Below are 11,756 nucleotides of genomic sequence, written 5' to 3'. Positions count from 1 at the left end.
ACCATGGTAAATCCGACTATGGGAAAAAAAACGTCCCCTTCCCTTGGTGCCCTAATCCAGGTCTGGTTAGAAAGATCTAAGTCAGGCAAATAGGTCTAGCCCAGAATGCCAAATTAGTCGGCTTGGACGAAAGGTCTGACTTTATGACTCTGGAGCTGAGAATCTTTTACACTAAAGATAAGAAACAAACCATTCTTATCTTTCATTGGGCAGACACGCGGACATCAAATTTCGCAGATTCCCCTAAAACTAACGAATCCACATACTTTTAATAGCCACCAGAGTTAACATTCGAGTTAGAGCTTGATATTACTTGAAAAATATTTGGGAAGACACTGCTCGCCGTCCGCATAGTTAGTACTTGGTGCCTTTTTTATTTAGAATTCACCTGGAATCTTATTTTCCATTCCTACTTACTGCCCATCAGTGACTTTGCACCAGACTCCAGTCTCCGTCTGAAGGGATGTTTTGAGAATGTTTTCACTGTGTTTTGTTGGAGTCTCCCTCGAAAAATATCAAATGATATAAAGGGACAGAAGGTTTAATAATAAACTGGACAGAACAAAACATTGTAATTTCCGATATGATATCGGTCTAGCATCATGTGTTCCTAAATATAATGTTACAAGACATTTTAACTCCACATTCAACAGATCAAAATAAAACTGACGTTTCCAAATGACAAAGATAATTCCAAGACTAAATAGTTAAATCTCAAGATTCTCAACAAGTTTTTCACACACACTCACAATCATTCACACTCACCCACAATCATTCACACTCACACACACACACACTTACTCTCACCCACAATCATTCACACTCACTCTCACCCACAATCATTCACACTCACACACACACTCATTCACACTCACTCTCACCCACAATCATTCACTCACACACACACAGTTACACACACAATAATTCACACTCACACACACTTACAATCATTCACGCTCACACACTCACAATCATTTACACACACAAGCATTCACACTCACTCTCACCCACAATCATTCACACTCACACACACTCACTTACAAACACACTCATTCACACACACTCACGCACAATCATTCCCATTCACACAATCATTCACACACTCACTCACACACACAATCATTCACAAACACACACACTCACACAACAAATGAATGAGGAGAATGGTATCGTGGATCAGAGGTTCACATTGTGGGTATCCATGTTGCTGTCAGCACGCCCGCGGTGATTATATTTTTGAATAAAATTGTTTCACATTCAAATTGACAAAGATCTTGGGGATTTTTCGTGTGCCAGTTTCTTTATTCGTTACCCTTTGCTCGGCGACATTCTAAAAAAGTGTTAGATGGAATCATTAAACCTTCTGTCCCTTTATGCGTATCAACTCATTTGATATTTTTCGAGGGAGACTCCAACAAAACACAGTGAAAACATCCCGTCAGAGGGGGGCTGGAGGCTGGTGCAGAGTCAGGTAGGAATGGAAAATAAGATGCCAGGTGAATTCGAGATAAAAAGGGCACTAAACTACGCGGACGGCGAGCAGATATTTTTCAGAGAATATCAAGCTCTCACTCGAACGTTACTGTTGTCGCAGAAGACAAAACGATTACATTTGTGAAGGTTACATCGTGTGACCCTGAAGGTTCCAGTCATGTCGACATCTCAGTTGCTTGGTACATACACCTGGAGGAGCAGGATAGAAGAGAATAATATTGAACTATAAAACGATAACTACACGGAAACTGTTAGCTGGAAGCCTGGGATCATCTCCAATTGTGTGTTGGCAGATAGAAGTCACCTCCTGTTCTTTCACTGAGATTAGAGCGCGGAACAACAGGTGAAGTTTACATGAAGCAGATGTTCCCAGAATCTGCATGTCGACGTGTATAATTCATCGAGTTTTTAATTGATCTCCCAACATAGCTTTATTGAGGCATTAAAATACCAATAATAAACAGGCGTATCTCTCTCTCCCTCCGCTGCCCGAACTCCGAGACACGGCGGCTCTGAGACGAATGACTCGACCTTATTTTACGCGGCTTGTCTTCAACCTGAGCGGCCTCTTTGGTGAAAAACAAAATCTTCCGCCCTTTCGGGGCCTTTTAACACCTTCTGTTCAGTTTAATTTCATTAACCAGCAACTGGTGATTTCTATTCAACCAAGTGACAAATGAAGCCATTTAGCGCCGCCGCCTCCGCCCATCAGCCTGATTTATGGTTGTCCAGATGAAAATTAAATTCCATGCGTTGGGTTAAAGGAGGGGAAAGGGGGGAGGGGATGAGGGGAGGGGTCCCGGATCCTCTGCATTTGTATTTCTAATGACTTTCACAATTAACTAAAAATACAAATCAAGCTGACAAATCGTCCCAGTTTATATTTAATTAAAGCCTCTCTAAATTTATTCATTATGAAAAGAGAGTGAAAGACCTTTCTCGGCGTCCTCTCTGGTGCAATCAATTAACCTGAGAAGACGAGAGCCTAAAACGTACAATTTTGTTATAAATCTTTTATCTAAATTATTTCTCAAAAATAAAGACATGATGAGCGAATCATTGGACTTTAAACGCATCCAAAAGACAAGGCTTTGCGCATTGATTTAATGGGACGTCGATAGTCTCATTCCATTTCTATCTGTCCAGGTATTCATTCGGTTACTGCACGGCAGGATGATTCGTTGCTCGTCCCACTGCCCATCCGTTCCATTTGACTCCTACATAAATAATCAGTCAAACCCGGGCCGTTTCAAAGCGGCAGTCTTGTGAGAGGCATTTTTGCCCCGCTCTCGAGCCCCAGTCGAAGCAATGCCATTCAACCTACACACGGACCCCAGGCCGGATTTTGGTTGGGATGAGGTGGGGACCGACTGGGTTCTTTGTTGCTGGACACAATCTGCAGGAGGAACTCGGCGGGTGGAGCAGCCTCCGTGGAGAAAAAGAAAGGTCGGCGCTTCGGACCGAAATCCTTCACCAAGACTCGCTCTACCATTCTCCCACGAAGACTGGTTTCGTCCTGCAGAGTTCCTTCAGCAGATTTGTGTTTAGCTTCAGATTCCAGCGTCAGCAGTTTCCTCACACACACACACACACACACACACACACACACATCGCACACACACAGACACACACATTCACTTACACACCACACACACGCACCACACACACACACATACCACACACAGACACACAAACCACCCACAGACACACACACACACTCACATACCACACACACCACACACAGACACAATCACATCCCACACATACAGACACACACTCACTTACATACCACACACAGACACACACACACTCACTTACACACCACACACACGCACCACACACACATACCACACACAGACACACACACATACCACACACACACACACACACTCACATACCACACACACACCACACACAATCACATCCCACACACACAGACACACACTCACTTACATACCACACACAGACACACACACACTCACTTACACACCACACACACGCACCACACACACACACATACCACACACAGACACACACACATACCACACACAGACACACACACATACCACACACACACACACTCACATACCACACACACACCACACAATCACATCCCACACACACAGACACACACTCACTTACATACCATACACAGACACACACACACTCACTTACACACCACACACACACACACAGAGACACACAAACCACACACAGACACGCACACATACCACACACACACACACCACACATGTCAGAAATAAAACTTCTCACACATGAGTCTCTTTAAAACTGATGACACGACAAGCTTTATTTACAAGTCTGCAGAGTTGGACTCAACTGGCTTCTCACCAGTTAAGCCCCGATACATACAGTGCATTGATTTTTATACCCTTGTTGTTTGCCCTTCCCCTACTTATTAATACTGTTTTAATTGGTTAATATTGCAAAAGCATTCTAAGTACAACTGCATTTTTAATTATCACGTTCGTTACGTACGCTGCGAACTCTACATACACTAAATTCTGTTTCTCACCCTTCTTTTCAATCTTTTGTCTCCTGCATGTCTCTCACTATGACCATGGAAAGATATGTTTAAAAAAATATCCAGCTGAACCTTTTGTCCTTGGCTGCTAGTAAACTCCCTGTCCGTTCTGGCTTCCCTTTTTATGATTAATCATCACATTTTCACATTTTAACTTAAGCCATTTTAACCTAAATTCTCTATATATAACAATCCACCCCTTTCTCTCTTTAAAATGTGTGTATTATATGTATATATGAATGGGGATATCCCCATATCCCCGTTCCCAAACTCTTTTAAGAGTGGGGTTTGATTGGTATGGTCCTGTGATGGTGGAACTGGTACAATTCCAAAGCTGAATACTGCTATTAGATAGGGGCAGGCAATTAGTTTTAAAAACAGTGGATAAGAACCAAGTCAGGGGTTTAGGAAACCAAGTGAAAATACTAGGCGAAATGCGAATCCATACAGCCTTGCAGGGACTTTTTCCTACTGGGTATTTGCCGGTACGTGAGAGACAATAAAAACCAGAGGGGACGTTAGAGAGAGACCAAATTTCTCTTGATCTCGTTCGGTTAGTTGTCCAAATTCGGGAAATCATGGTCAATGAATTGAGGGACTCCCCCCACCAAGGCCATTGCTCTGACATCCGTGGACCCCCGCAGACCCAACAATTGGTTACATTAAAAGTTCCTGCAATTCTAGTTGCAAGATCAACAAAAAGGTTATCTCCCCCAACTGCGTGACCGAAACTTTCATGGTTATTTGGATGGACTCGAACTAAGTCCGGCTGTCTTAAAGGGGCAGGCACTTTTGAGTGTGGAGTGGAACTTCTTATTGGAACAGTACGCTGGTGTATGCAAAACCAGAGTCCATCAGGGCATGGTGGGCCTGAGTCACCCTTCCAACTGTTAAGAGGGAAAGGAGTGGTATTAGGAATCTGTATATAATGACCCATCTTATTTCCTTCTTTTTCCACACAAGGGGTATATGGATGTTGGGTGGTATTTTCTGCCCAGCATTTCTTAGGAACTGAGGTATGGGAAATAAAATTACCCTCCTTTCTTCCCCAAATGTGGTCCTGAAACAGGACCACTGTGTCTCTGCATTTCTTACATTTCACACCTGATAAAGACATAGGCAAACTAAGAAAAATCAAAGAACATAACAATAACATTGTGAATCAAGTCTTTCTGCGAAATCGCAAGGTAAGAGGTTTTTCTCCAGGAACACAAGTCCAATCTGAGTTCGTATCAGGGTCCTGAGGCGCCTCTACAGGTCCCTTAAATCTGGATGCGTGCGTCCACCCCTTCTCTCTTGTTCGTGCTGCAGCCTCTGTAGTTAAGAGAACTTGGTATGGACCTTCCCACTGGGGCTGGAGTTTTTCAGTTTTCCAGGTCTTGATGAGAATCCAGTCTCCTGGTTCCACTTTGTGTAAAGAAAAGTCTAGAGGCGGTGTTTGTGCCAATAGTCCTCTCTTTCGTAAATCTGTAAGAGAGCGTGACAGTGCCTGTAAATAGTTCCTAACAAATATATCCCCTTCCCCCAAGGTGGGACACCCCTCAACTGTACTCCAGAAGGGAAGCCCAAACATCATTTCATAAGGGGACAACCCTACATCTTTTCGTGGGGCAGTACGAATTCTCAATAAAGCCAAGGCATTTTAGTTTCCACCATTAATTTTGTCAGTTGCATTTTTAGGGTTCCATTCATACGTTCAACCCTCCCTGAGCTTTGTGGATGCCAAGGGGTATGCAATTTCCAAGTGACCTGTAATGCATTACAAATCAATTGCTGGATTTTTGAACAAAAATGTGGACCCCTGTCTGAGTCTATAGAATCCATTATATCATATCTGGGGATTATCTGCTCTAGGAGGAGGCGAGCTACTGTAGAGGCTGTAGCATTTACTGTTGGGAAGGCTTCCACCCATCGGGTAAAGTGATCTATTACCACCAACAGATACTTCCATCTTTGGACTTGAGGTAACTCTGTGAAGTCGATCTGGATACGTTGGAAAAGGCGTATGGCTAATGGTTGACCTCCCATGGTCCCTGTCCTCATCACCTTTTTATTAATTTTTGTGCATAGGTGACAGTTCTGCACCTCCTGTTGGGCCAAGGTGTAGATTCCCTTACACACATATTCTCGAAGCACTGTGTCACATAAGGCTTGGGTGCCCCAGTGGCTCTGATGATGCAGGTGTTTTAAAATATTGCGAGTTATTTCTTTATTTAGAACCATTCTTCCATCTGGTGTCTTCCATGTTCCATCAGGCAGCTGGCTTGCGCCCAGCTGAGCCATGTCCTTTTCTTCCTTAGCAGTGAAAATGGGAGCCTTCTTTATGCCTTGTCTTATTGGGATTAAGGTCAGCAAACGGACTTCTTGTTGCATGGTTGCCCTTTTGGCTTCTTCATCAGCCAGTCTGTTTCCAATTGCTGTCGGGGTATCTCCCCTCTGATGGCCTGGTATGTAGACCACTGCTATTTCCTGGGGTAATGTCAGGGCTTCTAAAGTCAGAGTAATCATCTGTTCGTGTGCCAATTCCTTTCCTCTTGATGTAATTAGACCACGCTCCTTCCAGATCTTTCCAAAGGTATGCACTACCCCGTATGCGTATTTGGAATCTGTGTAAATCGTTCCAATTTTCTTTGCCAGTATTCTGAGGGCTCTCTGCAAGGCATATAGTTCACAGGACTGTGCTGACCAGCTTCCGGGTAGTCTCGTGGATTCTACTACTTTCCAAGTATTTCCTTCTATTATAGCATACCCACTTCTTCTCATTCCGTCAACACATCTGGCGGAGCCGTCAATGTAGAATTCATATCCTTCTCCCAGCGGAGTATCGCAAAGGTCTTCTCGGGTCTTGGTCTGAAGATCCGTCAAATCGACACAGTCGTGCTCCACCTCTCTCTCTGTTTCACTGCCGTATAAAAACTGAGCTGGGTTGCAGCTATTAATCTTTGCAAACTGTAGATCTTCTCCGACCATTAAAATGGTTTCATACTTTAATATGCGGGAATCAGTCAGCCCTCGATGGGCAGTTTGTGTTAATAAAACACTCACAGAATGGGAGGTGTACACAGTCATCTTTCCTCCAAAAGTAAGTTTACGTGCTTCCTCTACCAACAGAGCAGCAGCCGCTACTCCCTGGATACACGTCGGCCATCCGCGAGACACTGGGTCCATCATTTTGGAGCCACTGGGTGTCGCTGACCGCCTTTTTCCTGTGTTAAAACTCCCACAGCTGTTCCTTGGTTATGAGTGACAAATAGCTGGAAGGGCTGTTTTAAAGAGGGCAGAGTGAGTACCGGGGCTCGTGTCAGGCGATGCTTCAAGTCCTCAAACCATCCCTCCTCCTCCTGGGTCCATTTCAATGGATATTCATTTTCATTTGTCAGCTTTTCATACATAGTCCTCTATCCATAACCTACAGTAACCTAAGAGTCCCAGGAATTGTCTTATTTCCTTCTTATTACGGGGTAACGGCATTCTAGTGATTCCCGCAATCCGTTCAGGGGTAATCCGTTTCTGTCCTTTACTTATCTGGTGTCCCAGATATACCACAGTTCTCTCAACGAACTGTAACTTGTTCCTGGACACCCGTAGACCCTTTTTCCCCAGATAATTCAAGAGTCTAATTGTATCTCCCCTCATTTCTTGTTCCTTGGGTCCTGATAATAGTAAATCATCCACATACTGCATTAGTTGGGAATCATCAGATTGTGGATAGTCCACCAGGATTTGTTCTAGCATTTGTCCAAACAGGTTCGGAGATTCAGTGAACCCTTGGGGCAATACAGTCCACCGAAGCTGTCTCCGTTTACCTGTCCAGGGATTTTCCCATTCAAACGCGAACATATCTCTACTTTCCTCTTCTAATGGACACGTCCAGAAGGCATCCTTCAAGTCGATAACACTAAACCACTCATGGTCTGGGGGAATCCGACTCATAATAGTATAGGGATTAGGCACCACTGGGTGGCGGGTCTGAACAATAGCATTCAAACTTCTTAGATCCTGAACTAGGCGATAGGATCCATCTGACTTTTTCACTGGGAGTATAGGGGTGTTATAAGGTGACATGCATTCTTCTAATAGTCCGTCTCGTATTAGAGTCTCAATTACCGGCTGTAGCCCTTTTCTCCCTTCCAAAGAAATAGGATACTGACGTTTCCTTACCGGCTGATGACCTGGTATTAATGTGACATGTAAAGGTGGGATGTCCAGACCTCTTCGATTTCCCTCCTTATACCAGACTCTCTCATCAATCTGCCGTTCATCCTCTTCCTTTAGAGCACAGAGGTGGACTCGCACTTCTCCGTCCACAGGGAGAGCACCCAAACCTAGGAGAGCCTGTAAGCCTGTAAATCCAGCCGACGGTAACAACAAGAGGTCTTGTACCCCTTCTCTTTCTTCCAGTTTCACTGTTACTTGGGGAATTATTGATACCATTCTGGGAGCCCCTTCTATCCCAGAAATTTTCAAATTACTTTTTACAGGTTCAGTCCCGATTGGCACAGTTATTACACTACTTCGTTCCGCTCCTGTGTCCACCATAAACACCACCTTTTCTCCCTTGGGACCAATTTTTAGTTTTACCAGGGGTTCCCTCTTATACTTGGTCCCCAACATTTGGAACCCCTGACCCCCCCTAATCTTCTTCCATAAGTTCGAGGGCACGCAATTCCCTCTTGTATCGGGGGCATTCCCTCTTAAAGTGTCCTTCCTCATTGCAGTAATAGCACTTAACGAACCTCCGGGGTCTTCCCTCTCTTGGATATCTTGGATTGTTTAGAGGAAGGTTTTGTTTTCTTTCCCCTCTGGATTCGGCATTCATCTGTCGGATAGTCTGTACCATAACCTTTGTCGCCCTCTTTTGATCTTCTTCTTCTCTCTGCACATATACTTTTTGCGCCTTTTTTAACAGGTCGCTTAGGGGTTTTTCGCTCCAGTCCTCCTCCTTTTCTAGTTTCTTTCTAATGTCCTGCCATGATTTGGAAACAAATTCAATTCGAATAAGCTGTTCACCCATTGGTGTACTAGGGTCCACGCCCGCATACTGTTGGACATTCTTTCTCACCCTCTCCAAAAAATCAATAGGGGACTCGTCTTTCCCCTGGTGGTTCCCAAATGCCTTGGTGAAATTGTGACCCTTTGGCACAGCCTCCCGTATCCCTTTAATTGTCCACTCTCTATATTGTCTCATACTTGCCAATCCCTCGGGTGTTCGTTTGTCCCACCTGGGTTCATTTAAGGGATATTTTTGTTCATGGGGTCTGGGGTCCCCAGGTTGTTCATATTCCCACATGAGGAGGGCAGCCCGTCGAATCATCTGCCTCTCCTGGGGTGAGAATAATGTTCCCATTATTGCCTGCATCTCTTCCCACGTATATGTGTTTGGTCCCAGGAATTGGTCGAGCTGTTCGGCCAGTCCTATAGGATCTTCCAATAACTTTTTCATTTCTTTCTTAAATCCCCGCACCTCTGTACTAGTTAGGGGAACATTCACATATCCCGTTCCCCCTCCCGGTCCTCCCATAGGAACTTCCCTCAGGGGATTTAGGCTTATTTAAAACTTTGATGGTCCTGGACCAGTCTGGGATCTTGTCCAGGGTCGGTTTACTGGTGGAAGTTTAGGGTCCGACTCCCTTAATTCATTCTTTTTTTCCCGGCCCCTTTCGGGGCAATCAGATTCATCACCTTTCCCCTCCGGTAATGAGCTTTCCTCGGGCGCAGTAGGCACCGGGGGAATATAAGGAGGGGGAAGGTTGTCCAGAGGTTCCCACTTCTTTTCTCCCGCTACCCTCAATTTAAAACATTTTGTTAAGGATCCTGGCCAGGGAACCCAACAAAATGCATACACCAACTCTTCTTGATTCACCTTTGGTCTCGAATTTACATATATGTTTAATGCTTGTCTAACCCAATCCTCATCAGATCCAAATTTCGGCCACCAGACCGAGGAACCTTTAATAGGTTGTTTCGACCAAAGGAGACAATATTGAACCATCTTTTTCTTGTTTTTGTCTCGATATCTTTTACTATCCCAATTTTCAAACATTCTCCCCAAAGGGCTGTCAAGGGGAACTCCCAGGAATTGTCCTGAATTTTCAGACGAGCCCTTAGATTTGATCCTCCCATTTTCCCACCTAGATCCGTTTATCGTTGCTGAGGACCCTCTCGTTCTGGACCCTACTCCCTTCTTCTCAGACGCCTCGTCGGAGGTACTGTCCCTCCTTCGGTTACCGCTGAGGTTTCCCTGGGGTCGACCCCTCTCTTCTCGGCACTTCGTCGGAGGTGCTGTCCCTCCTTCGGTTACCGCCGAGGTTTCCCTGGGGTCTATCCTAGAGTCCCACGACAGGGTCCTCACGCCACGACAAAAGCTCTATACCTGATCTATTACGTTAGGTTTTTTATCCAAACAGGTGTATCCCGTTACACCTGTTACCCAATCCCCACACCACAATCGTAAGTCGTCACTTACCGGTGTCTTCCCGGGGATTGAACCGTCACCCTTCTCCTCTCCGTCTTGTCGTGTCACCTTGTCCGGATACCACTCGCTCAAGCCGCCCGAAGCCACGAGCAAGGGACTAGGAGCCGCTGAACTCAGCGGGGTGCACCACCTCCGATGTCCCTCTTCTCGCCTCCCCTCACGGCCGGAGTGTAGATCCCGGACGAGCCCCCATTTGTCAGAAATAAAACTTCTCACACATGAGTCTCTTTAAAACTGATGACACGACAAGCTTTATTTACAAGTCTGCAGAGTTGGACTCAACTGGCTTCTCACCAGTTAAGCCCCGATACATACAGTGCATTGATTTTTATACCCTTGTTGTTTGCCCTTCCCCTACTTATTAATACTGTTTTAATTGGTTAGTATTGCAAAAGCATTCTAAGTACAACTGCATTTTTAATTATCACGTTCGTTACGTACGCTGCGAACTCTACATACACTAAATTCTGTTTCTCACCCTTCTTTTCAATCTTTTGTCTCCTGCATGTCTCTCACTATGACCATGGAAAGATATGTTTAAAAAAATATCCAGCTGAACCTTTTGTCCTTGGCTGCTAGTAAACTCCCTGTCCGTTCTGGCTTCCCTTTTTATGATTAATCATCACATTTTCACATTTTAACTTAAGCCATTTTAACCTAAATTCTCTATATATAACAACACACACACACACAATCACATCCCACACACACAGACACACACTCACTTACATACCACACACAGACACACACACGCACCACACACACATACCATACACAGACACACATACCACACACAGACACACACACTCACACACCACACACACGCACCACACACACACACATACCACACACAGACACACAAACCACACACAGACACACACACATACCACACACAGACGCACACACCACACACACACACAGACATACACACCACACACAGACACACACACACACACACACACACACACACACACACGCACCACACACACACACATACCACACACAGACACACAAACCACACACAGACACACACACATACCACACACAGACACACACACACACACACACACACACACTTTGGAGGGAACTGTAATCTTGACGCAACTATCAGTTGAAATATAGGCATCTTCAGCGCAGAGTTGTGCCGACCTAATAACCCACATTTTTTTGTAAGCAAAATTTGACCTCATATCCGAAATTTAATTTAGAAATAGCAAAAAAAAACCATTGTTTTCGCCTTTT

At 44.7% G+C, this 11,756-nt stretch overlaps 1 long non-coding RNA gene across 1 annotated transcript; it reads right to left on the bottom strand.

The window, feature by feature from the left end:
- Nucleotides 1–3,775: 3,775 nt before the first annotated feature.
- On the bottom strand, nt 3,776–11,185 carry LOC138751873 (uncharacterized). Its single transcript, XR_011350238.1, has 2 exons — nt 10,506–11,185; nt 3,776–5,506 (listed from the first exon to the last, which is right to left on the bottom strand). It is a non-coding gene; the product is annotated as an uncharacterized lncRNA (long non-coding RNA).
- Between the last annotated feature and the right edge of the window lie 571 nt (nt 11,186–11,756).

The sequence above is a fragment of the Narcine bancroftii genome, chromosome 1 (assembly GCF_036971445.1).
Source record: "Narcine bancroftii isolate sNarBan1 chromosome 1, sNarBan1.hap1, whole genome shotgun sequence".
In the NCBI taxonomy this organism is placed as follows: domain Eukaryota; kingdom Metazoa; phylum Chordata; class Chondrichthyes; order Torpediniformes; family Narcinidae; genus Narcine; species Narcine bancroftii.
The sequence above is the reverse complement of the archived record's forward strand: the minus strand, read 5'-3'. Positions and strand labels throughout refer to the sequence as shown.